Source organism: Dreissena polymorpha, chromosome 1, assembly GCF_020536995.1.
Source record: "Dreissena polymorpha isolate Duluth1 chromosome 1, UMN_Dpol_1.0, whole genome shotgun sequence".
Taxonomy (NCBI): Eukaryota; Metazoa; Mollusca; class Bivalvia; order Myida; family Dreissenidae; genus Dreissena; species Dreissena polymorpha.
This window is the reverse complement of record NC_068355.1, coordinates 19,901,301-19,925,834: the sequence shown is the minus strand read 5'-3', so window position 1 is coordinate 19,925,834 and position 24,534 is coordinate 19,901,301. Positions and strand designations below refer to the sequence as shown.

The window sequence follows — 24,534 nt, the reverse complement described above, 5'->3', positions numbered from 1 at the left end:
ACATAAATCTTAACCAAATTTTCAATTTTCTAAGTATAAAGGGCCCATAATTCCATCCAAATGCCAGTCAGAGTTACATAACTTTGCCTGCACGGTCCCCTTATGATAGTTAATAAGTGTTGCAAGTATGAAAGCAATAGCTTTGATACTGTAGGAATAAAGTGGACCTAAACACAAAACTTAATCAAATGTTCAATTTTCTAAGTATAAAAGGGCACATAATTCTGTCAAAATGCCAGTCAGAGTTACATTACTTTGCCTGCACAGTCCCCTTATGATAGTTAGTAAGTGTTGCAAGTATGAAAGCAATAGCTTTGATGCTTAAGGAATAAAATGGACCTAAACACAAAACTTAACCAAAATTTTCAATTTTCTAAGTATAAAAAGGGCACATAATTCTGTCAAAATGCACGCCAGAGTTATCTAACTTTGCCTGCCCAGTCCCCTTATGATAGTAAGTAAGTGTACCAAGTTTGAATGCAATAGCATTGATACTTACTGAGAAAAGTGGACCTAAACGCAAAACTTAACCAAAATTTTCAATTTTCTAAGTATAAAAAGGGCACATAATTCAGTCAAAGTGCACACCAGAGTTATCTAACTTTGCCTGCCCAGTCCCCTCATGATAGTAAGTAAGTGTACCAAGTTTGAATGCAATAGCATTGATACTTACTGAGAAAAGTGGACCTAAACGCAAAACTTAACCGGACGCCAACGCAGACGCCAAGGTGATGACAATAGCTCATAATTTTTTTTCAAAAAATAGATGAGCTAAAAATGACTGTTTATTAATCATGATGTTATGAAATGTCAAAAGTTAAACAAGAGCATCAGTGCAACAAATGATTGATCTCCAATGAAAGCACTTTGTCAACGTAAGGATGCTAAATATAAGGTTTCATCAAATTCCCATTATAAGCTCAAGTGAGCTGACACTAAAACATATTATTCAATAAAAATCCTTTTATTAGTCAGAATATAAGAAATGCCCAAGAATCATTGGAGCAACCTTAACATGTATGCATATCCATCCATTGCAGAAGCTGAGTACAAAGTGTTAAATAAAATTCTGATTATTTGTTGTAAAATCTCATGCAAAATGAAACATCCATTATATACTTATATTTTCATAATCAAAAATCAATATCTCTCTAATAAATCATTGGAAGGGAACAAATACATGCATTCTACAAGGATTCTGCATATCATGTTTGATTGAATTAAGATCTGTGTTGAAGACCTCACAATGAAGCATAAGTGGACTGAGAGATGTTTATTGTGATTGCAATATTACCCAATTATTTTAAAACAGGGGTATAATTATAATTAATTGTGTCAATCACAGTCACCTGAATTAATTTTTGTTGTTGCAAGGTAAGCTTAAAATCACTTTAAAGATATGTTGTTGTATATTAAACTGTCTTGCCTACTAAAAATTAATGTATGTATCTTATGTATACCTATCCAACCACCAAACTTGAATCATATTTCACTTAACTGTTCTTGGCAAGTGTGGAAACACATTTAAATGACATAAGAAATATGGGATTGTTCTAATTATGGACCCTTTACTGAATACACACTTCACTCCTACCTTTTACGTTTTTCCTCCACCTTTTTCCTCACTTGATTGTTTACCTTAAATGATAAGATAAACATTCTAACCATCATTTATAAAAATAGAGTCTAGAGCATGGTCTCTAGAGTAAGATCTTTCTAACATTGTACCTTGCGAGTTATTTTTTGTACTTACATGACCCCAACCCTGTGACCTAATTTTTAGACACACCAGACCCAGAATGGCCCACATATTGCCTAAATAAACATTATAATCATAATGATCATGTTTCAATTAGATTGCGTCATAAACCTAGACTCTAAAATGGTAACAGGTTTTTTTCTAAGATTTGACCTTATGACCTACTTTTTGGACCCATGTGACCCGGAACAAAATTAAGCTTAGATATTTTCCAGACTAAGCTTATATATTTTCCAGATAAAATCCTGGTATTAGCAAGTTTCATCAAGAACATGCCGCTTTTAGAGTGGTTACGAGCTTAAAGTTGATGGGATGCCCTCAGTGATCCGTTAAGCTCACTTAAAGAACTTTGTTATTTCAAGAATTAAGTTGAGAAGCAAAAGATTCAAATTTTGGGGGCGACTTACTTTCCAAAGGAACTAAGTTTATAAATTTTCACTGGGCCAAGATAAAAATGTTATGGCAAAAGTGATTAAAGATTGGACCATAAGTGTGGCTTCTTTAGTGTTAACTTGAGAAATGTGGTGAAAGTTATGCACTGGAAATGAAAATGCACTTTCACTTTATAAACATTACATATACATGTAATAAAATGCACAAATTTCAAGTGTCAAATGTTTCAACTGTAACCTTCACTTTAATGCAAGCGACGTCTTACCAACCGTGTTATCTCTTTTTTTAATGTCATGGGAACATTTTTAATAACATGTGCATATCTTTACCTTTTACATCATGACTAGTGAATCCATACCTTCAGTGGTTGATTCTTCCTTTGGAATTGAGCCAAAGATCTGCGGAGGTTTCTTGTCTGCAAAAAAACACACTGTATGTAGAAGCAGGACTTAGGAATAAACTGAAATAGCCAAAAAAGTTATAATAATGACATATGCGAATATACAAAAAATTTAAGTATAAATATATGAGCCTCATTCTGGGTAAAATATGTCAAATGCATCAGGGTAATTAAAGACGATACTTTCCATCTAAACTAGATGACACTTTACACACATTAAGCCCTATTTTCATAGAAACAACTCATATAAGGTATATCATGCCAGTATACATTTGGACTTATTTTCTGAACACATTTTAATCAAGATTTGACTTTTATGGCCGATCAAGCGTTTACAGTATTACTTTGACAGAACAATGAAATAATGGCAAAAATAATGACAATATTTTGGGACAGAATGCATCAATGCAAGAGTATTTATATTAGATACTTGTTGCTAAACATAATTATTTTTATAAGCTCTTTAATGCACTGAAGTGCTTTCAAAATGACATTGAGTAGAAATTGCAAAGAAAAAATGCAATGCTTATAATGGAACACGAATGATTCTAAGGTTCAAGGCTTGTAAGCCTCATAAGATATACTTTCTCCAACCTCTCACCAACGGTGTATTTTATTTATCATCACAGGAAAGAACATTAATAATTATGTTCATTGGCACTCCCTTTTCCATGTTTTATCTTTATTGAATTTCAGAGGAAAGTTATTTTTAATAAAATGTGCATAATTTATGGATACCTTCTACAGCATGACTCGTGAATTCATACCTTCATCCTCTCTCTTTCTAGTTGAAACTTCAACCTGGCAACTGTTGGGTTGGCAACTGTTGGGTCCATTTTATTAAAGCTGCATCAAAAAACAATGGACATGAATAAAACTCAAACTTTATATGGAAGTCATGTACATAGACTGCCAGACTAATAATAAAGTATCTGAAATGGTTTTGGAAATATTTCGGAAATGTTTTATTTTTAAAATAATTCCAAAGTCCATGGAGAGAAACTTTGTAAAAATGTAATGGACCAAAACAAAACTTAAAATTGACCCGTGAGTCATGAAAGTAGACTCACCAACAAGAACAGGTCAGTATCTGCGAGCATTTAGGGAAAAGTCAGGACACTGTTTTTCTAGAGAAAAATTCAAAGTCTTAGGTCTGTAACTTCCCCAAAATTAATGGACTGGAATGAAACTTGAACTTTATCTTTTAATACTACAAGTATAATAGGTAGGCTCACATAAAAAAATCATAATTTATATTAGAAAAAGGTCCAGAAAACTTTAACTCTAGAGAAAATGTCAAAGTTCAAGACCCGTTACTTTGCCAAAAATCCAAAGAACATAAATAAAATTGAACTTGATCTGTTAGTCATGCTGGTGGACTCACACAATCAGGTCAATGTCTGAAAAAGTTTAGGAAAAAATCCTGTATAAAGTTGGTAATCAATCCATGCTAAAGTGCATGTAAAATCATGAACAATATTAGACAATAAAAATCATAATAATGTATTTTATTATAATAATATTGCATTACTTGTATTATTCTATTTATATCAATGAATGATAAGTAATACCTCAGTCACAAATAGACACCGATCCCCGTCCAATCAGCGGCCGACGTATTTTTCAGCTCATCGGGCTGGCGACCGGCCGATGATCGCACGGAAACCGGGCCAATTTGTAGCATCGGGCGGCGTCCGGATTAATTTTAAGTCTCACTTAAAATTTTTCCCGACGTCGGGCGCGGGAAGAAATCAAGTGGAGATCGAAACAAGATCGGACAATCAACGCACGAGTATCGCCCGGCAATCACCCGACATCGGATGCATTGAACGTGTATCGGCAAAAGTAAAAGTATTTCCCAGAGAAATATACATCGGCCGGCGACCGTCTGATTGCCGGAGGGCCTCCGCACGATGCCCGACGTATGCTGCTCGTTATGATACACGTACAATGAATCAGATGTCGGGCGCACGCCGGGTGATAACCGTTCGTTAATCGTCCGATCTTTTTTGGTCTCAACTTGATTCCTTCCTGGGCCCAAAATTGCAAACTTTGATATAAAAAATTAATCCCGACGCTGCCCGATGCTTCAAAATGACTCGATGTGCGTGCGATCATCGGCCGGCGCCAGACCGATAGGCAGAAAAAAACGTCGGCCGCTGATCGGACAGTGATCGGTGTCTATTTGTGACTGAGGTTTTAAACTTTGTCACTCATCAGACGGCGGACGGCTCCGACGTATCCAGTCTTCCCGATGCCTGGAGATCGGACACATCGGATTATTTGGGACTGAGGCATTAGTTGTTATCTTTTTTTAAACCTATTTATTTAAGCCCAATTGCATAACAAGCCTAAGGCTTAAATGAAATGCTCTCGAGTCCGTTTCCTTGGTGTCTATGGGGGAGATCTAAAATGCTCCCAATGTGGGGATCAAACCCGTGACCCTTGATCACTAGGCGGACACCATATCCACTAGGCCACGGCGACCTTAAGTCAATGCTGTTCGAAATGGACGCTTGCTGATGTGTAGCAAATTTACAGTTTCAACTTCATAGAAACTGGCCCATCTTGGCATTCACATCAAACATTCAGTTGTTTGAGGCATAGGTTTAATAAATGTCATAGGTAACACTGTTGTGATTGTTAAAGAATTGCGTATTCAACTGGTTTCATTGTTGTTTTAAATGGCAATATCAGGCAAGGTAATTCTAATGTTTTGTTTTCTTCTACTTAAGTAGGTAATTATAGAATATAATGTGAGGGATTCCTAATGAACATTTGGGTTTTAATAATGAAACCAGCAATTATATTATGAAATATTATTATATTCATCCTTTATTTAAATGGATTTTGGGCTGAAAATATGAAGACGTCAGACATGTGAAAGACTGTCACAATTTTCAGGCCAGACTGCCTACCAGGAGAAAAAATTCACAGGCCAGTTTAAGTTTTCACTGTCTTCAATTTTAAGTGTTTGACCGGGGATTAAATAGAGCCATTAGTCTCGGCATGGCAAATTAAATTCACAAAAGGGAAAACATAAGCATGAAAACATGATTTGTGGAAAAAAAATAAGCGTATTCAGTTTCAGTATGTGGATATATTTACCATAAAAACATATATACTGTCGTGTTGTTGATGTATTTAGCTAAGAGTAATTAATATATTAAATAAGTTTACCATATCCATTTCACTAACATGCCATTAAGACCCTAAAGGCGATCATCCAACGAAAAATACGTAACTCATACTGGTCGTACTTAAGAGTCTGTTATCTTCTCAGGCGATTCTCAACCAGGTCAAAACAAAAAATTCTACAGCTTTGTAAAACATAACAAATCTGAAAACTGTGGAGTAGCACCCCTTAAGTCTGAAGGTCAAACTTTTACAAATGCAAAGGACAAGGCAAACATTCTCAACAAACAGTTTGAGTCTGTCTTCTCCAGACCACAACCATTGAGCCTAAAGCAAATGTGCAAAAGTGTACTAAACCCACCCTCTCACAGTATGTCCCCTATTACAATAACGGTTGACGGCATTGACAAACTCCTGGCAGGCCTAAACCCCAATAAAGCTCAAGGTCGAGATCAAATCTCACCAAGGGCCCTCAAAGAACTCCACAGTGAAATAGCCCCCATCTTCACTCACATATTCAGGTTATCGTTAGAAACAGGCATTGTGCCCGATGATTGGAAGAACGCAACCATAGCTCCAGTATACAAAAAGGGTCATAAATCTGACGCCAGCAACTACAGACCAATATCATTGTCTCAAATATGATGACTTTCTTTGATAATCATGATATCCTTAGTCCCTTCCAACATGGTTTCCGGTCTAAACGTAGTTGCGAAAAACTCAGCTGCTGAGTTTTTCCCAAGAAGTCCTTGACAGCCTAGACAGTGGACAACAGACTGACGTCATCGGGATGGATTTTTCAAAGGCCTTCGACAAAGTCGACCATCACAAGTTAATACATAATAACATGGGGGTTGACTGCATTGTCTCCTCATGGATTAGGTCATTCCTGAGCAACCGTAGGCAAAGGGTTGCGGTTGAAGGTCAAATCTCTGACAATTTGCCCTTGTTATCCGGCGTCCCCCAGGGTTCCATTGTCGGACCCTGCCTGTTTCTGGTATACATCAATGACCTGCCACAAACCGTCAAAAGTAAAACAAGGTTATTTGCGGATGACACAATACTTTACCTAACAATTAAGGGACAGACAGACGCAAACCGACTACAAGAGGACTTACTGAGACTTGAAGGCTGGGAGCGGGACTGGGCTATGGAGTTCAACCCAGATAAGTGTGAGGTACTAAGGATCACACGCAAAAAGAACCCCACTATCTTCAATTACACCCTACATGAAAAAATCCTAAAATCCGCCGATACTGCGAAGTACCTTGGAGTAACCATCTCAAAAGACCTAAACTGGACACATCACATAAACAACACAACCTCCAAGGCAAAAAATTCCCTAAGATTTATTCAGAGAAACATCAAAACTCAAAAAAAGAAAATCAAAACCACAGTTTACTTCACATATGTTAGACCCCAACTAGAATACTGCTCTGTAATTTGGCACCCTTGGCAGAAAAGTCTAACTTACAACATTGAAAGTGTCCAAAGAGCTGCAGCTAGATATGTTTGTAGCAACTATAGCTTCCAGAGTAGTGTTACTCATATGCTAAATGAGCTTGGTTGGCCCACCCAAGAAAGCCCCAGACTCCAAACCTCCCTCATCCACCTCTACAAAATTCAGTACAACCTTGTTTACGTTGATCATGACCACCTCACCCCTGCCCGTAACTTGAACTTCCTGATCCCCCATTCCCGTACACAGTACCACCTAAACTCCTTTTTCCCGAGAACCCTAAGACTTTGGAATAGTCTCCCTTACCAGGTCAAGTCCAGTCCCAGCCTAGATATCTACAAAGATAGGCTGGTGACAGTTACAGTTTAGCCACCCTACTATGTTTTTAATCTTGCACACTTTTATCGAACTTTTATCTGTTAATCTGCACTAATATTTTATTCTTAACACAGTTTTCTTGACAGCGCCTCCCAATCATAGTCAGGATTGATTGTTCGGGAGTAACAAGTAGAAGTTACAGTAAACTGTATAGAGTGGCAAACATAATAAGTAGAATATGCACATGAATCTGATTAAACACAGATCCACTTACATATAAATCGAATCATGTTTGTCTATTTTTTGCATTTACGAACGAGAATCTTGTAACTGTGAGATGTATTTTTCTTATTTTTCTTCTGCAGTAGACTGCATTCCAATTTTCAATCACTTTTTCTGTTACAATCAGTACATACAATTCCAAACAAAGAGTTTTATTTGTATCTAAAACTTATGCTCCATCGTAGAATGACAAGCGCTTTTCATTAATCCATACTAATATGACGTCCGTCGTTAATTGAACTGTTATGTGTCCTGAGCATCGTTATTTCTTTTAATTGTCTGCCATCTTTGATGGTTAACAGTCAAAACGGCCCAAGTCAAACATCCCCTAGTCAAAACGAGCTGAAAGTTGGTCAAAACGTCCCTGTAAATGGTCAAAACGACTCCACTTTGGTCAAAACAACCCAGTCAGTTTTTCAGTTGGTCAAAAAGGCCCTAATCGAGAATCAGAATGGGGAGAGAAGAAAAAAAGAATATATATTAAATGTACTTCTGTTATTTTCTCTATTTTAGAATTATATTGGTGGTATTTTTTTGTAAAATTAATTCTTGATTTCATTAGTTAAATCTGTAATTGCTCTGCTTGCCGCTACTCCAAGCGGAACACATACGCCTGACATTCAAAATGATGAGCAGACTGAACACCGCGTCGCACATCACCGCTTTGTTAGAGTGCATGCCCGTCGAGTAATAATCAAGTGTGATTGCGCCGACGTATGATGTAGATGTAGATGTACAACAAATGGGTAAGCTCTTGAGTATAGTAGCTCAGTGTGAAGCCCACACACACAACACTTCCTTGTCAATTATTATATGTTTGACAACAATTGGAAACTAATTGATAAAAAGAGAATTAATTACTCATATTCTTACTCATATATATCTATTTCTTGTTTATTATTATGTTTGAATAGTAACATGTATATCGTCAAATAAATACAATATTGAACAGAGTTCTTTGTTACACATCGGGTTCGTTTAGACCAACTTTAAAATCTACTTTGTGGACGTTTTGACCAAACTGGGGCCGTTTTGACTAGGGACTGTTTTGACTATCTCCCATCTTGGATCACGTTAACAACAGGCGTGCAACGAACCAGGGACCTATACTTGTTTGCATAGGTCCCTTAACGAACGTAAACTCGTATATGTCCGACTACTTTCTCGAACCAATAGTTAAGTATGATGTTGTCCGGCGAGACGCCCTGTTAACTTTTTGAATCACTTTTGGAATTTATTGATGCAGTTTGTTATGAAATTTAACGAACTCTTCAACGAATTAGATATGTCCTGAATGATCATGAGTCGTTTCGGAATTTATTGATGCAGTTTGTTACGAAATTTAACGAACTCTTCAACGAATTAGATATGTCCTGAATAATCATGAGTCGTTAAAGGCTCTATAAAGGTGAAGATCCGTAATTATTTACCGATTTTTAAATATTTTTCATATTTTATTTATTAAGTTTATCAAAAAAACAATATATATATGCTATCGGAAATTACAACAAGAGCACCGCCTTGCGGGTGCAGACCGCTCATCTATTTTCTTTTTTAAAGGTGAAGGGACTCTCATTTTCAATCACAAAGGAGGGAGGGGTGGAGTGAAGAGCGGTGCATTGTGTGGGGGTGTGGACATTTATTACATTTTCTTCCAAAAATGCGAAAAAAAGGAAAAAAAAATCGGGGGGGTGGGGGGGGGTGGGGGGGGATTCTTGGGTGCGATGGATGGACGGTATTTCAAACATAAAATAATAAAAATAAATATTTGTGTTTTTTAACCGTTTCATAAAAAAAAATTGGGGGGGGGGGTGAGGTGGGGGGGTATAGTGTGAGGGTGTGGTTGTAATTTGTGAGATGATCTTAAACAAAAAAAAAAAAAAAAAAAAAATAAGGGGGGGGGATTAGGGTGGGGGGAGAGGGGGGTGGGGGGGGATTCTTGGGTGCGATGGTTGGACGGTATTTCAAACATAAAATAATCAAAATAAATAGTTTTGTTTTTTAACCGTTTAAAAAAAATTGGGGAGGGGGTGGGGGGGTATAGTGTGAGGGTGTGGTGGTCATTTGTGAGATGATCTTAAAAAAAAAAAAAAAAAAAAAAAAAAAAATAGGGGGGGGGGGGGGGTTGGGGGGGGGGGGGCACGGGCGATGGTTTGGGTGGAGTCTATTGTGGTATGTCAGGTAAGAGTAGTTTTGTCAAAGTATCAATCAAATCTAATCATAAATAAAGAAGTTATGGCAATTTTAGAGAAATTTAATAATTTGACCTAGAGAGTCAAGGTCATTCAAAGGTCAAGGTAAAATTCAACTTGCCAGGTACAGTAACCTCATGATAGCATGAAAGTATTTGAAGTTTGAAAGCAATAGCCTTGATACTTAAGAAGTAAAGTGGATCGAAACACAAAATTTAACCATATATTCAAAGTTACTAGGTCAAAAAAGGGCCATAATTCCGTAAAAATGACATCCAGAGTTATGCAACTTGTCCTTTTACTGTACCCTTATGATAGTTTGCGAGTGTTCCAAGTATGAAAGCAATATCTATGATACTTTAGGGGTAAAGTGGACCAAAACACAAAACTTAACCAAACTTTCAATTTTCTAAGTATAAAGGGCCAATAATTCCGTCCAAATGCCAGTCAGAGTTACATAACTTTGCCTGCACAGTCCCCTTACGGTAGTTAGTAAGTGTTGCAAGTATGAAAGCAATAGCTTTGATACTTAAGGAATAAAATGGACCTTAACACAAAACTTAACCAAAATTGTCAATTTTCTAAGTATAAAAAGGGCACATAATTCTGTCAAAATGCACCCCAGAGTTATCTAACTTTGCCTGCCCAGTCCCCTCATGATAGTAAGTAAGTGTACCAAGTTTGAATGCAATAGCATTGATACTTTCTGAAAAAAGTGGACCTAAACGCAAAACTTAACCAAAATTTTCAATTTTCTAAGTATAAAAAGGGCACATAATTCAGTCAAAATGCACGCCAGAGTTATCTAACTTTGCCTGCCCAGTCCACTCATGATAGTAAGTAAGTGTACCAAGTTTGAATGCAATAGCATTGATACTTTCTGAGAAAAGTGGACCTAAACGCAAAACTTAACCGGACGCCGACGCCGACGCCAAGGTGATGACAATAGCTCATAATTTTTTTTCAAAAAATAGATGAGCTAATAAAAAATGAGCAATACAACTTGTTTTGAGCTCAAAATAAAGTGTCCTCAGAGTCAATTGTGTTTACAAACAAACCGTTTATTTACATCGCTGTTTACTCGGGAAAGATAAAGTGAAAGTGACTCAGGTCACCAAAAATATATAGATGATTTTTAACCTTTTCCGGTATTACTCACAAAGTAGGTCTCTTCTAAATGGTTAAAACGTTTGTTGTGAACTAATTAGTTACTTTCTGCTGGTAAAAAAATGTTTAAAATAGAATTTAAAATTTAATTTTCTTTTGGCTATTTCAGCATATGTCACCGCTCTGAGGCTAAACATCACGTTAGTTGCAAAAATGTTAACATTTCTTCCAATTATGAAACGGGTATATCTTCCATTAGCTAAAGAAACTTCAGCGTACAGTTTATATAGTATTGACATACCTGTACGCTGAAGCGAACCCCGTATCGAAAGTCAACCAGAGTCGTAACATATTTATGTCACGCTATAAATCAAAGAAAGCTCATTTTCTTGGATACATTTCTACATATATTGGTGAATGAATATAAATTACTGCATCGGGGAATATTTTAAGGTTCAAATGTTTCAAATGCATCTTACAGTAGATGCAAAATAACTACCATCAGTCTGAAATTCACAATTTTGACGCCATTGTCTCTTTGTCACGTGACAAGTTTTCATTTGGATACTTTCGGATCGACCTTGACATTTTTTGCTGAAATTGTAAACATTACTTTCGTTTTCTGAAATCTATTATTTTTTATTAACAACTTACGTCTGGTGGATTATAAGACTGATTTCAGTGTGAATCAGGTAGTTTTAAGTAATATGCACTTTGAGTTTGTATTTACACTACCATTTGTTTACAAAACAAGCCAGAATAATCTAAAATACCGGGAAATGTCATTCTGAATTTGAAAACACCTGAGCACATGGTATGTTACTAAAAATAGAAATAACGTCATATGACCGTGAAATCTCTGGAGATTCGCATTTCAAGAAAGTCTGTCACATCGCTGTTTTTCTCGATATGTAAGAGCAGAATAGATAAATTTTAAATGTTTAAGATAGTATTTTGTGAAAGAATATATCAGTTAAATGTGAAAAATGTCAATCTTTCCAATCAAGTGGTTGATTTGAGCCAATAACTGCATTTAAAAGCTGTTTTGGACCGGTCTTTGTTACCTGTCAACTTTTCGGTAATTTCTGGTTGACTTTCCTATTGGGGATAGTCCATAACTATAAAGTCGCGCCAGTCAAAAATCATAAAAAGCGACATTTAAAGTTATGGAAGCCAGAACTAATCTTCCATAATTCTTGGCAACGTTGTACCTAAGCTGTGTTATCAGCAGATTTTATGCAATAGAAACTGAAATCTGGTAAAAATTTGACAAGTTCATATGGATAATAATTGGATTTGTCACCTTTATAGAGCCTTTAATCACGAAATAATGTAGTTGTGAAAACTGCAATAGGGTTACACTCCTTTGAACCAAAAATCGCCGGCCAATAATGCCTTACAGCGGTTACCTTACAACGTTACAGCGGCCATTTTCTACAGTACAGGAAAGAAGTCCTTGGCAGTGAAGAATTGAAGATATTTAGGGATCTGGTCAGGTAAGGCTATGGTTTCTTTAAAACTTTTGTAAATGCACCAATGGTTTCTTATTTTTGTTTTTCCGCATTCCATGATTCCTTAAAGGGGCCAGTAATACTGAACATTTACCATGCTCTAAAATAATCATTATATGCATCTTTTGACGATTTCAAAACCTGAAAATTATAAAGTGTTGCAACGCATAACGTAATTTCGAGAGTAATCGTTATTTTGTGAAACTACAAGGATTACTTATATAAAGTATAAAATACATCCTTCATTGTATGAGCATGGATGGCCAAGTGGTCTAAACATTGATTTTTTGCGCAAAATGACTGTCAAGGTCACAGGCCTTTTCCGCCCTATGCCATGGGTCCGAAATTCGGCCCCATTCCCAATGCAAATCTGGTTGTTTTTTCCCAGGCGAAAAAAAAATTCCCAATTTAAAAAAAAAATATATTTTTTTTAATTTATTTTTTACCTTTAAATATATATTATTTAACCTGATCCAGTGTAGAAAATAAAAAAATGTTGCATAATTAAATTATCTGTTGCCTTGAATTTGTTTTAAAAACAGTAAAATATGTTAAATTGGTTGTTATTAATTAAATAGTTACTTCTAACTTATCTCCTTTCTGTATTAAGGTTTTTTATCCTTTCATTTTTAAAAGTTCAATTGGTATTCAAATGAATAAGCAATCAAAGTTCTTGATTTTAGATTTTGACAACAAATGATGTTTTCGAATTGTGGGTCAGAGAGTCTACCCTAGACTCTTCTTTTCAATTATTTTTTCTTTTTATAATTATTTTTTATTATGTTTTTTATTTTTTTATCTATGGAAAATAAAAGATTTTTTTAACTATGTTGTTTTTTATAAAAAGAAATCTATATGTATGCAAGAATACCTGACAAGTAAGGGTCGTGTCAAAAAGGTGCCATTTAAGGCCCTATTATCAGTTTTGGGTGCCCCAACCTGTATAGGTGAGAAGACTGTGGGGACAGTGGGGCATGAGGAATAGCTCATACACAGTAATTGACAGGTTTTTGTTGAATCAAGCACAGAATTATCTGATCATTCATAAATCATTAGAATTGAAAAAAAAGTTCAATCAACCAGAAAAATCTAATTGACAAACTTTGACTTATTTAATTTTTTTTGAGATATTGGTCTACAAATTGCATGAACAGGTATAAAATAGTGGGTATTAATAGCTTAAGACATTATTAGCAACATGTATGTTTAATTTATATTATCAATATTGTTTAATTAGGCATGGAATATTAATCAAATTTGGGGGTAAAGTTCAATCAACCAGTATTGACCAGTAATTACCACTTTGGGAGTATTGACCGGGGCGGTTTTAACCGGTAAAAACTGCAGATTAAAACCGGGGGCGGTCGATTGGTGCCAACCCTGCTTTTTTTTTCCAATTTCATGGTTTATCACGCTAATTATCCCAATTCAATGGCAAAAGCTGTAACAAATAAAAGCAAAAAAAATCACTGCTAAATGATAGACTTTTACACCAGTACTCCAGGAGTCAGTGGTTCGAGTCCTGTTGGCAGCGATTCTTTTTTTTAAATTTTATTCTTGATGTCTTTTACTAGAGCGTTTAGATCCAATACTGACATTTATTAATATAAATCATTTAATTACAAACTTCAATACAGTTTGTCAACCAGTTCCAGATAATCAGCAGTTCTGATTAATTTGTATTTAATTTTCCATAATGCCCCAATAAAAACAAAGTGATAAGCGTCTATAAGGTATACATTAAGTAAAGGAATAAATTAATAAAGTTTTGGCAATAAAGTTTTTGTATTATGCTTACAGGGGAGATAAATGCAGCATAAAGTTTACCGGAACTGATTGAATGAGTCATGTTTTGAAATGTGCAAATGGATAAAGAAAGCTTTATCATTTTCAGATAAACCCTTAGCTGATTGAAAACAAATGCCATGACAATGTTTTGAAATACTAATTTTGTAAGTTGAATGAGGTAATAATTTTCCGAAGGGTGAACTTTAATTGGCTATTTTTCATACATGCCATAATTTTTTAGGTCCAAAGCGGGACATTCCATAAAAAATTGTCGGGACATTTGACCCAAAAGCGGGACACCTAAAACGATTTATCATCCCAACTTTACTGTAGTCAGTATAGTACTAACAAAAACTCATGATACTTTTATTCAAGACATAAAACATCTGATATGAAGCATGGAATCTAAAACATAACAATAACAGTTTTATAAAATAAGACAATAGCAAACAACGAGGAAAATATTCATCTTTTTAGAGTACAAAATCTAGAACATTACGACAACAATACTCATGATATTAATTTCAATGGTAAACATTAACGCAGGGGAGGCTATCCAGTACACTGAAAGTACGGGTTACAGTAAACTATCTACCGAACAGTTACATCAGTTACACACGGATTGCGCGGCCGTACACATTTCAGAGGTAAGTTTTTGGTGGAAGCAAACCGTCTTTGTGTTTATTTCACCTCTCAACAACGCCTCAACCGTTTTTACACCAACAAAAACAAAAGCACAAAAGAAGTCTATGGCTGCTTTACTCGAATTTTTTTTCTCTAATGTTAATAATCATATTTTGTTTTCTTCTTATATACACAGATTACACTGAATTGTGAATTGTCAGGCGCTGTATTGGGGTAGCGTCAAACTGTCATGAATAACAACACGTTGTTTTTATTACAATAACACAAGACAAGATGAGTACCACTTTTACTGTTTGTTGCGATGTTTTTTTAAGCATGTATCCATGCGCAGTTTGTTACTTGTCAATTGTCGCGGCTTAAATGGAGTAGGGTCAAACTGTCATGCATAGCACCTCGTGGTTTTTAGCTTAATTGGAGTAGGGTCAAACTGTCATGCATAGCACCTTGTTGTTTTTATTACAATTACACCCAATTACACTAGACAGGATGGGTATCACTTATTGGACTGTTTGTTGCGATTTTCGTATATTGCACATTCGGATTATCCCGCTATTTATGAACTAAACATTGAATGTAAAAGACTCATTAATTACGTAGAGTTAATTTTACAAAACAATTGTTTTGTAAACCGTTTCAAACAAATACAAAAATAAACACATTTTCAACATTTATTTCATTATAATACAACTATCGATAGCAATAAGCGACCACTATCTTGAAGACCACCATGGTGTGAATGCCTGATAAAATCAATAATTAGCCGATAAATCGCTGACAAGGTGTCATAAACAACACTGGTACACACGATAAGTAGAATCGGATTGTTAATTGGGGGCAATAAAGGGATTAGCGGGGGTAGGTGTTAGCGAAACAGCTTGAATAGCGAATTTTATTGGGAACCTATAGACCTTACATCGTTTTTTACGAATGTCGGGACAAATCGTCTCATATCGGGACGGCGGGACAAAGGGCCCAAAAGCGGGACTGTCCCGCCGAGATCGGGACGTATGGCATGTATGCTATTTTTGACAAAAAACTGCATATGCCTTCTGGCCTAACCTAGACTGGTTGACTGTCAATAGTTTATACATGTCAAAATCTGTGAAAAGGACATTTTAAATGGATAAATACAATTGACTGACGAGATGACCGACCTGACGATTACAGTCTAGACGAGCTGTTTTAATGACAGAATTTGACTTTTGACAGCTAAGTGTGACCTTTACCTTTTGAGGTAAGGAAATTGGTGTAATATGTGATTTGACATGTCCTCATAATCATCATTTGTGGATAGTAAAATTACAGTAGCATGATAAATGACAAAGTTACAATCTGAACAGGCTGTTCAATGCCAATGGTTAATTTTTTTCCTTGACCTATTATTGTGACATTGACACATTTTTAACTTTATATAACTCTGTTTATGTAAACACTTTTTTGTGAAAAGGGCGCTTTAGACGCGCATTTTTGTGAAAAGGGCACGATGTTTCTGGAATGCTTCCTATTGCTTGTTAATTTATATGTTATAAATAATTGTATTATTCCCATTATTATTAAGCCATTCAAATAAAATGTCTACAATGAGGATTAAAGTAATTACAATGTAATAAGAGATTACAGGGCAGAGGTTCGGGAGGGCAGGGCGCGGCGCCCTTCGATTTAGGCCTAGCTGGAGCACTGCATTTATTAGCTCATCTATTTTTTGAGAAAAAAAAAATGAGCTATTGTCATCACCTTGGCGTCGTATCAAAGCTATTGCATTCAAACTTGGAACACTTACTTACTATCACAAGGGGACTGGGCAGGCAAAGTTAGATAACTCTGGCGTGCATTTTGACATAATTATGTGCCCTTTTTATACTAAGAATTCCTTTATTATCAAAGCTATTGCTTTTATACTTGCGACACTTAGGCCTCAGAAAATAAATAACTAGATTCTCATCCAAATTTTAGGGAAAATTGGGGCGGGCGAGTGCGTTTTTTTTTTACTTGTTATTTTATGTCGGACCTATATATGAAAGTAATGAAATGTTCACGTATTTGTTAGTTTATATGCATAATGCCAATATGTATGTATGTATGTAAAATCATATAGAATAAAAGAAATACATTCTCAAAATTTGACTATTGTGTATTATTTTACCCTTTTAATATCATGTTAAACATACTCTGACATTCAATAAAACATTGACTACACAAAGTATTAAAGAAAATACAAATCTGTAACAGAACCCTTTATATTATTTTTAAGCCCCCTTTCGAAGAAAAGGGGGCATATAGTGATCGGACTGTCCGTCTGTCTGTCTTTCCGTCACACTTTGCGTTTAGGTTTCGAAAAATGCTCATAACTTCTATGTCCCTTGAGATATAGCCTTTATATTTGGTATGCATGTGTATATGGGCAAGGACTTACCATACGCATACACATTTTACCCCTGTGACCTTGAACTTAGGGTCCGCGTTTCGGTTTCGAAATCTGCGTTTAGGTTTCGAAAAATGCTCATAACTTCTATGTTCCTTGAGATATAACCTTCATATTTGGTATGCATTTGTATATGGACAAGGCCTTTCCAAACGAATAAAAATTTTGACCCCTGTGACCTTGACCTTGAAGTTAGGGTCCGCGTTTAGGTTTCGAAAAAAGCTCATAACTTCTATCAAGCGTTTATAGGGGGCATAAGTCATCCTATGGTGACAGCTCCTGTTTCAGTATGACTAGATATTTATTAAAACATGGTATTGCATGGAGATTAAAGGGAAGTTTCAGGGGTGTCTCCAATACTAAAGTAAATAAAAATTCCTAGACAGCCGACAACTTGACTAACTGTAACATCGGGTAACACCTGTGTCAATTCTAGTTTATTTCGGCCGACAAGGGCACAGACAATTTATGGGTGGTCAACTTTCAACGATGGGGCTTGATCATACGAACCACAAATTAACTCTTCGTACAGGTCAGCGAGAGATAAAGTTTCTGCACATTTTGACACCCCGTACCAATCTTTTACGGTTGTAACGCAGTTTCTACACCTCAAAATAAAAAACATTTTGTTGCTGTTTTCGCTCATTCACTTTAATTTCAGACAACGCTCGTGCGCCGTTAAAAATCAAAAATCGCCTCGGAGACATTGAGTTGCCGATTCACACTTCACAATTTTCGTACTCATTCAGCCGTTTCGTCCTCAGTATTTGTGGTTCGAATTTTTTATCAGGTTTTTTGTTTTAAAATAAAAAACGTTCGGGCTGGACGATTTTCGATGGCGGGCATGGATGAGAATCTAGGAATTTATTTTCTATTGCCGCAAGTATGAAAGCAATAGCTTTAATACTTTAGGAATAAAGTGGATCTTAAAACAAAACTTAACCAAATTTTCAATTTTCTAAGTATAAAAGGCACATAATTCTGTCAAAATGCACGCTAGAGTTATGTAACTTTGCCTGCTCGGTCCCTTCATGATAGTAAGTAAGTGTACTAAGTTTGAATGCAATAGCTTTGATGCTTTATGAGAAAAGTGGACCTAAACACAAAACTTAACCAAATTTTAAATTTTCTAAGTATAAAAAGGGCACATAATTCTGTCAAAATGCACACCAGAGTTATCTTACTTTGCCTGCCCAGTCCCCTCATGATAGTAAGTAAGTGTACCAAGTTTGAATGCAATAGCTTGTGATACTTTATGAGAAAAGTGAACCTTATACAACACAAAACTTAACCAGCCGCCGACGCCGACATGATGACAATAGCTTATTTAAAAAAAAATAGATGAGCTAAAAATTGGTCATTTTCTGATATAAAATAGAGTTCTATGAAGGGGATTTCGGTCAGGTTACTTAATATTAGCTCCCAGTATCAGACACTAGCCTACTGTCTTCCCCAATGATACTGCGTATATTGGTGATATCAGTAATAAATAACTTGTAACATGGTATTTAGCAATGCGTTTTTATTGAACAAGTAATATAAAATGGTTTTCACTTGTTTCTGACACAGAAAAGTGATTTATAATGCTGAGTTTGTCAAGTTCAGCAAAGTGGGTACAAAAAACATGTAGTTGGTGTAAACTCAATGCTAATATGACAATTTTAGTTTTTTTTAGTTTTTGATTAAATTTGTATTCTTTATAAAAAAAAGTGGTATTTCGGTAATTCTACAAATTGAAGCTTACACTTGCACTTGTCAAGACCACATTTCCGCTTTCGAAATGTATAAATTCAATTTCTCTATCTTATCTTTCTGGATATCGACTGTCCGAGTTTCATAAACCCTATTTACACTGTTTTACCATATTTATTTATTTTTCTTTTTCCGAACACTTGTTGAAACAAGGGCTGTTTGTAAAAAATGCATGCCCCCCATATAGGCTGTCAGTTGTAGTGGATACGCGAAGCCATTGTGGGAACATGTTTTTTGTCACTGTGACCTTGACTTTTGGCCTAGTGATCTGAAAATCAATAGGGGTCATCTGCCAGTCATAATAAATTGATCCTATTTAGCTGGATAGGAGAGTCCACTAGGCATAAATGGGTTAAAGTTTTAGGAAAGAAAACTACAATGATATTTGACCTTTGACCTTGAAGGATGACCTTGACCTTGACTTTTCACCACTCAAAATGTGCAGCTCAGTGAGATACACATGCATGGCAAATATGCAGTTGCTATCTTCAATATTGCAAAAGTTATCAAACTTTAACCAAGGTTAAAGTTATTGGACACACACATTCAATGAAAGAAATATGGGCTGTCAGTTGTAGTGACAGCCATTGTGTGAATACATTTTTTGTCACTGTGACCTTGACCTTTGACCTAGTGACCTGAAAATCAATAGGGGTCATCTGCCAGTAATGATCAATTTACCTATGAAGTTTCATGATCCTAGGTGTAAGCATTCTTGAGTTATCATCAGGAAACCATTTAACTGTTTCGAATCACTGTGACCTTGACCTTTGACCTAGTGAACTGAAAATCAATAGGGGTCATCTGTCAGTCATGATCAATGTACCTATGAAGTTTCATGATCCTAGGACTAAGCGTTCTTGAGTAATCATCCGGACACCATCATGCGGACGGACCGACGGACGGACCGACATGTGCAAAACAATGTACCCCCTCTTCTTTGAAGGGGGGCATAATAAATGAAAGCTTGTCAGAATTTATTTTTTTAGAGGTCACAGTGACCTTGACTTTTGACCTAGTGACCCAAAAATGGATGTGGTGTATAGAACTCATCAAGGTGCATCTACATATGAAGTTTCAAAATTGTAGGTGAAAGCACTGTCATTTTAGAGCAAAATGTCAAAGTTTTAGCAGGACACGGACAGGGGACGTCGGACGACACAATGAGCTGGCTATGATAATACCTCGGGTTTTCTCCGAAAACAGATGAGCTTAAAATAACAACAGAACTCCAAATTATTCAATTGTTTTGTGTTTGTAACGCTTTATAATTTTCAGATTTTTAAATCGTCAAAAGATGCATATAATGGATATTTAAGAGCATAATCAATGTTCAGTATTACTGTTTCCTCGCATATATCATAACTACAACAAAAATGTGCAAATCTGAACCTTTTTTTCTTCAATTTTGTCAGTTTCCCAAAACGTGAAAAGGTCCCTTCATAGAAGCTTATTGACAGATCTGTACTCTTTTTTACATTTCATTTTCTTATATTTCCAAAGCCTGGCTAAATTGAGAAATTAAATAAGTTTAAGACAATTTTTAATACATGCCAACCACATTCATACATTTGTATTGTGATCATGTTGTGTTTGTCACAGAGTTGTGACTATCAGCAGAGGTGCCGGAAAACAAAAATATCATAATAAACATGTCCCAAGGCCTATTATGCCCATTTTTAAATGCTTGAAAAGAGAATGAATACCTTAATTACCTTGATGCTGGCCTTTTTTCTTGATAGGATATGCCCTTGTTCTGTTTTGGGAATATTATTAATTGTTGACAAAAAATAAATCTTGACCTGAAACGCTGTTACGCATGGCGCTTTCAACTGCAACTTTTATGAATAAATCTGTGTGTCATTGTACCGGAACTTTGTGATCTTTCTCAAAACAGATTATACCTGTGGGAAAAGTGCCTTTAATTCAAATTTGAAGGCGTTGCGTTCTCTTAACTAGAATCTTGAAAACAGGTACTTAAACAGACTAATAACAGCACTTTAACAGACTAAAAACGGTAGATACGGATACAGACTCAACATCTTACTAACCTTGATGGCATCCCGGCGTTTCTGCTCTGCCGCTGTGTGAGCTTCCCTTTGTCTGTCCTTGTAGCTCAAGGCAGCCTTGCTGTTGTCGCTGTCTTCATCATCTGACAACAGCACACCCAACACATTAATATAAGGGGAAGCAAATTAAATTGTCAATAAAATAGTCGTTTATTTAGTGAATAAAGATAAGCTTATTTTGTGAAGATCAACCACAAACCATATCTAGTGTATCACTTTTGCCTACAGAGCAAGTGCCAAGCAAAAAATTTAATATGGATGGCATGAACATCTTACCAGACCTTGACATTTTCAGTGGTACAAATACTGAAGCCATGCGTTATTTTATTTCAGCCTATTTGTAAAATGCTCTGATAATTTTGTCGCTTTCACATTTCTGTAAGATGCCATGTAAAGACACCACCTGTATAAGATGTACGAACAAAAGTTTGTTGTCTTGATAACTTTTATTTTTGCTGGCATCGATTTTTAAAAAAAAGGCAGCAGTATGAACAACTGGCTGGCGGCGCTAATTTTATTGAGTTGTTTTTACTCTTTAAAATTTGATCGGTGTATTAAATAGAAGCTATAGCATTCATTTTACACCTTATTTAGATTTTGAAACATTCAATATTTTAAAAATTAAATGTTTGTTGACAGTTGTTCATTTAAACAAGCGATGTGTTTAGCGATGTGTTTGTGAAACACTATGTCCCCATATATATGACCTTTGACCTTGAAGGATGTCCTTGACCTTTCACCACTCAAAATGTGCAGCTCAATGAGATACACATGCATGTCAAATATAAAGTTGCTTGCTTCAATATTGCAAAAGTGACATTAAATGAGCGATTTTCACCCATATATTTGACCTATGACCTTGAAGGATGACCTTGACCTTTCACCACTCAAAATGTGCAGCTCCATGAGATACACATGCATGCCGAATATCAAGTTGCTATCTTCAATATTGCAAAAGTTATGGCAAATGTTAAAGTTGGGGCAAATAAACAAACCAACAAACAAACCAAAAGACAGGTCAAAAACCAATATGTCCCCCACTATAGTGGTGGGGGACATAAAAAAAGGTTAAGCTTATCCTTTTAAAATAGACTATTCAAGAAATCATGGCCTTGAGTGAAAAAAGAAAATGCACGGCAAAGTACTTGCATCGAAACAGAGTTCTGCTTCAATATACATCTGGAACAAGATACAGTACCTGTCTTATAGATGGCGCATCCCATAGAGGATAAGGTGTCCGTATAGTGAACAGGACAACACTGGTTTGAACCCCACTGTGGGAGTATTCTTTAGACCACCTCTAAGACATCAAGTACTGGTGTATGGTTCTACCTAAGAGTTTCGCAAACTCTACAGCTTTTTCAATCAGCCTTTGGCTTTTGATCAATCTAAAATAAGTTAAAACTAAACTACCTGTTTTATGGGCTGATGAGGCAGAAAAGCCAGGGATGGACCCGTTGCCCGTGCCGCCCGAGTACAGGTACACAAACTGGGTCGCATCTGTAGGACTGGCACCACCCACCTGGAACTTCTTCAGCTCAGCTTTTATGTCTAAATTGATTAATACGAACAAACCACTTCAGATTACTTTTGATCAGTTCTGGCTCCCATAACACCCATTTATAAAGACTAGTCGCTAATGTTAAACCTGTATGCTGAAGCTGGTTTTCATAAGAGCTGTTCTTTGGGACAATAATATAATTTTGTTTTTTTCTGGCAAAACTTGGCTTAATGCATTTGCATACACACATGAGTTTTTATGTTATTTTTCTTTAAATGAAAATCCCATTAAGATGAAAAGTGTTGATCCTGATTAGCCTGACGGGACTGCACAGGCTGATCACAGGCTGATCTGGGACAACATTTTACACACATGCATTAAGCTCATTTTTCCAGAACATGTTATGGCTCAGTAATCAATTATGATTAATCAATTGATTATTATTAATATATTTTAGAAATCAGAGTAAATCTTTGACATCATTTACTTAATGCTTATTAAATTCATCATTCCAAAAGATATAGAAAAGTGGCTCATTTTTCAGAAAACCTAACATTTTGATTAACCTGGTTAGAGACAGAAAGAGGAAGGGGGAGTTAAAAACTCTAGATAGGTTAATAAGATTAAGATTAAACAAGGGACAAAATTGTCACAAAACCAGGTTTTCATTGTGAAAAAAAAATCTGATAAAGGGAGAAAACTCAAACTGAAGTTTTGAAATGAACAAACAAAATTAACCCCCTTTGTAAGTTTGTTTTTTAAAAAAATCTATTTTTAGTCGTGGCGACCTTGACATTGGAGATATTGACGTGATTCTTTCGTGCGACATACAGTCCCATGATGGTGAACAAATGTGCCAAATGATTTTAAAATCTCACAATGAATGACATAGTTATGGCCAGGACAAGCTCATTTATGGCCATTTTTGACCTTTGAACTCAAAGTGTGACCTTGACCTTGGAGATATCGACGTAATTATTTCGCGCGACACACCGTCCAATGATGGTGAACAAATGTGCCAAATGATTTTAAAATCTGACAATGAACGACATAGTTATGGCTCGGACAAGCTCATTTATGGCCATTTTTGACCTTTGAACTCAAAGTGTGACCTTGACCTTGGAGATATCGACGTAATTATTTCGGGCGACACACCGTCCAATGATGGTGAACAAATGTGCCAAATGATTTTAAAATCTTACAATGAACGACATAGTTATGGCCCGGACAAGCTTGTTCCGCCAGCCCGCCAGCCAGCCAGCCCGCCCGCATTCGCCAATCTAATAACCAGTTTTTTCCTTCGGAAAACCTGGTTAAAAAATGTGTTTTGTTTGATAACAGTGTTTTTTTATGGCAATTTCGGGGCCGATATTCGGCCTCATTTCCCTAAAAAAATAGTATACTGTATATTTTTCCCTATTTCGTAGAAAAAATCCCCTCCAGAAGTTAAAAAAAAAAAGAACTGTTTTATGATACATATTTCTCATATTTATTTCATAAACAACTAACAAAGTATATAAATATAATATTAATATGATTTTGAATTATCATAAAGACTTAAATTAGTTTTTCCCAAATCAGTGGTCACTTTTCACATGAATTTCATTTTTTCCCAAAATGGCCAGGGAAAGGTCTGATGTATCTAGATTGTGTCGACATTTGTTGATAAAAACATTCCAATTTGCTCCATTTATTGATAAAAAATGCTCAAATTTGCCATTTTATCGATTTAAAAAAATCCAATTAGACTGAAATTGGCTAGGAAAACTGAGACTGTGCATGACGGCTGAACTGTCTGAAA

At 35.9% G+C, this 24,534-nt stretch overlaps 1 long non-coding RNA gene across 1 annotated transcript; it reads right to left on the bottom strand.

The window, feature by feature from the left end:
• Positions 1–3,354: 3,354 nt before the first annotated feature.
• Positions 3,355–22,782, bottom strand: LOC127873494 (uncharacterized). The gene is made up of 3 exons (XR_008046185.1): positions 22,646–22,782; positions 21,215–21,315; positions 3,355–3,398 (listed from the first exon to the last, which is right to left on the bottom strand). It is a non-coding gene; the product is annotated as an uncharacterized LOC127873494 (long non-coding RNA).
• Between the last annotated feature and the right edge of the window lie 1,752 nt (positions 22,783–24,534).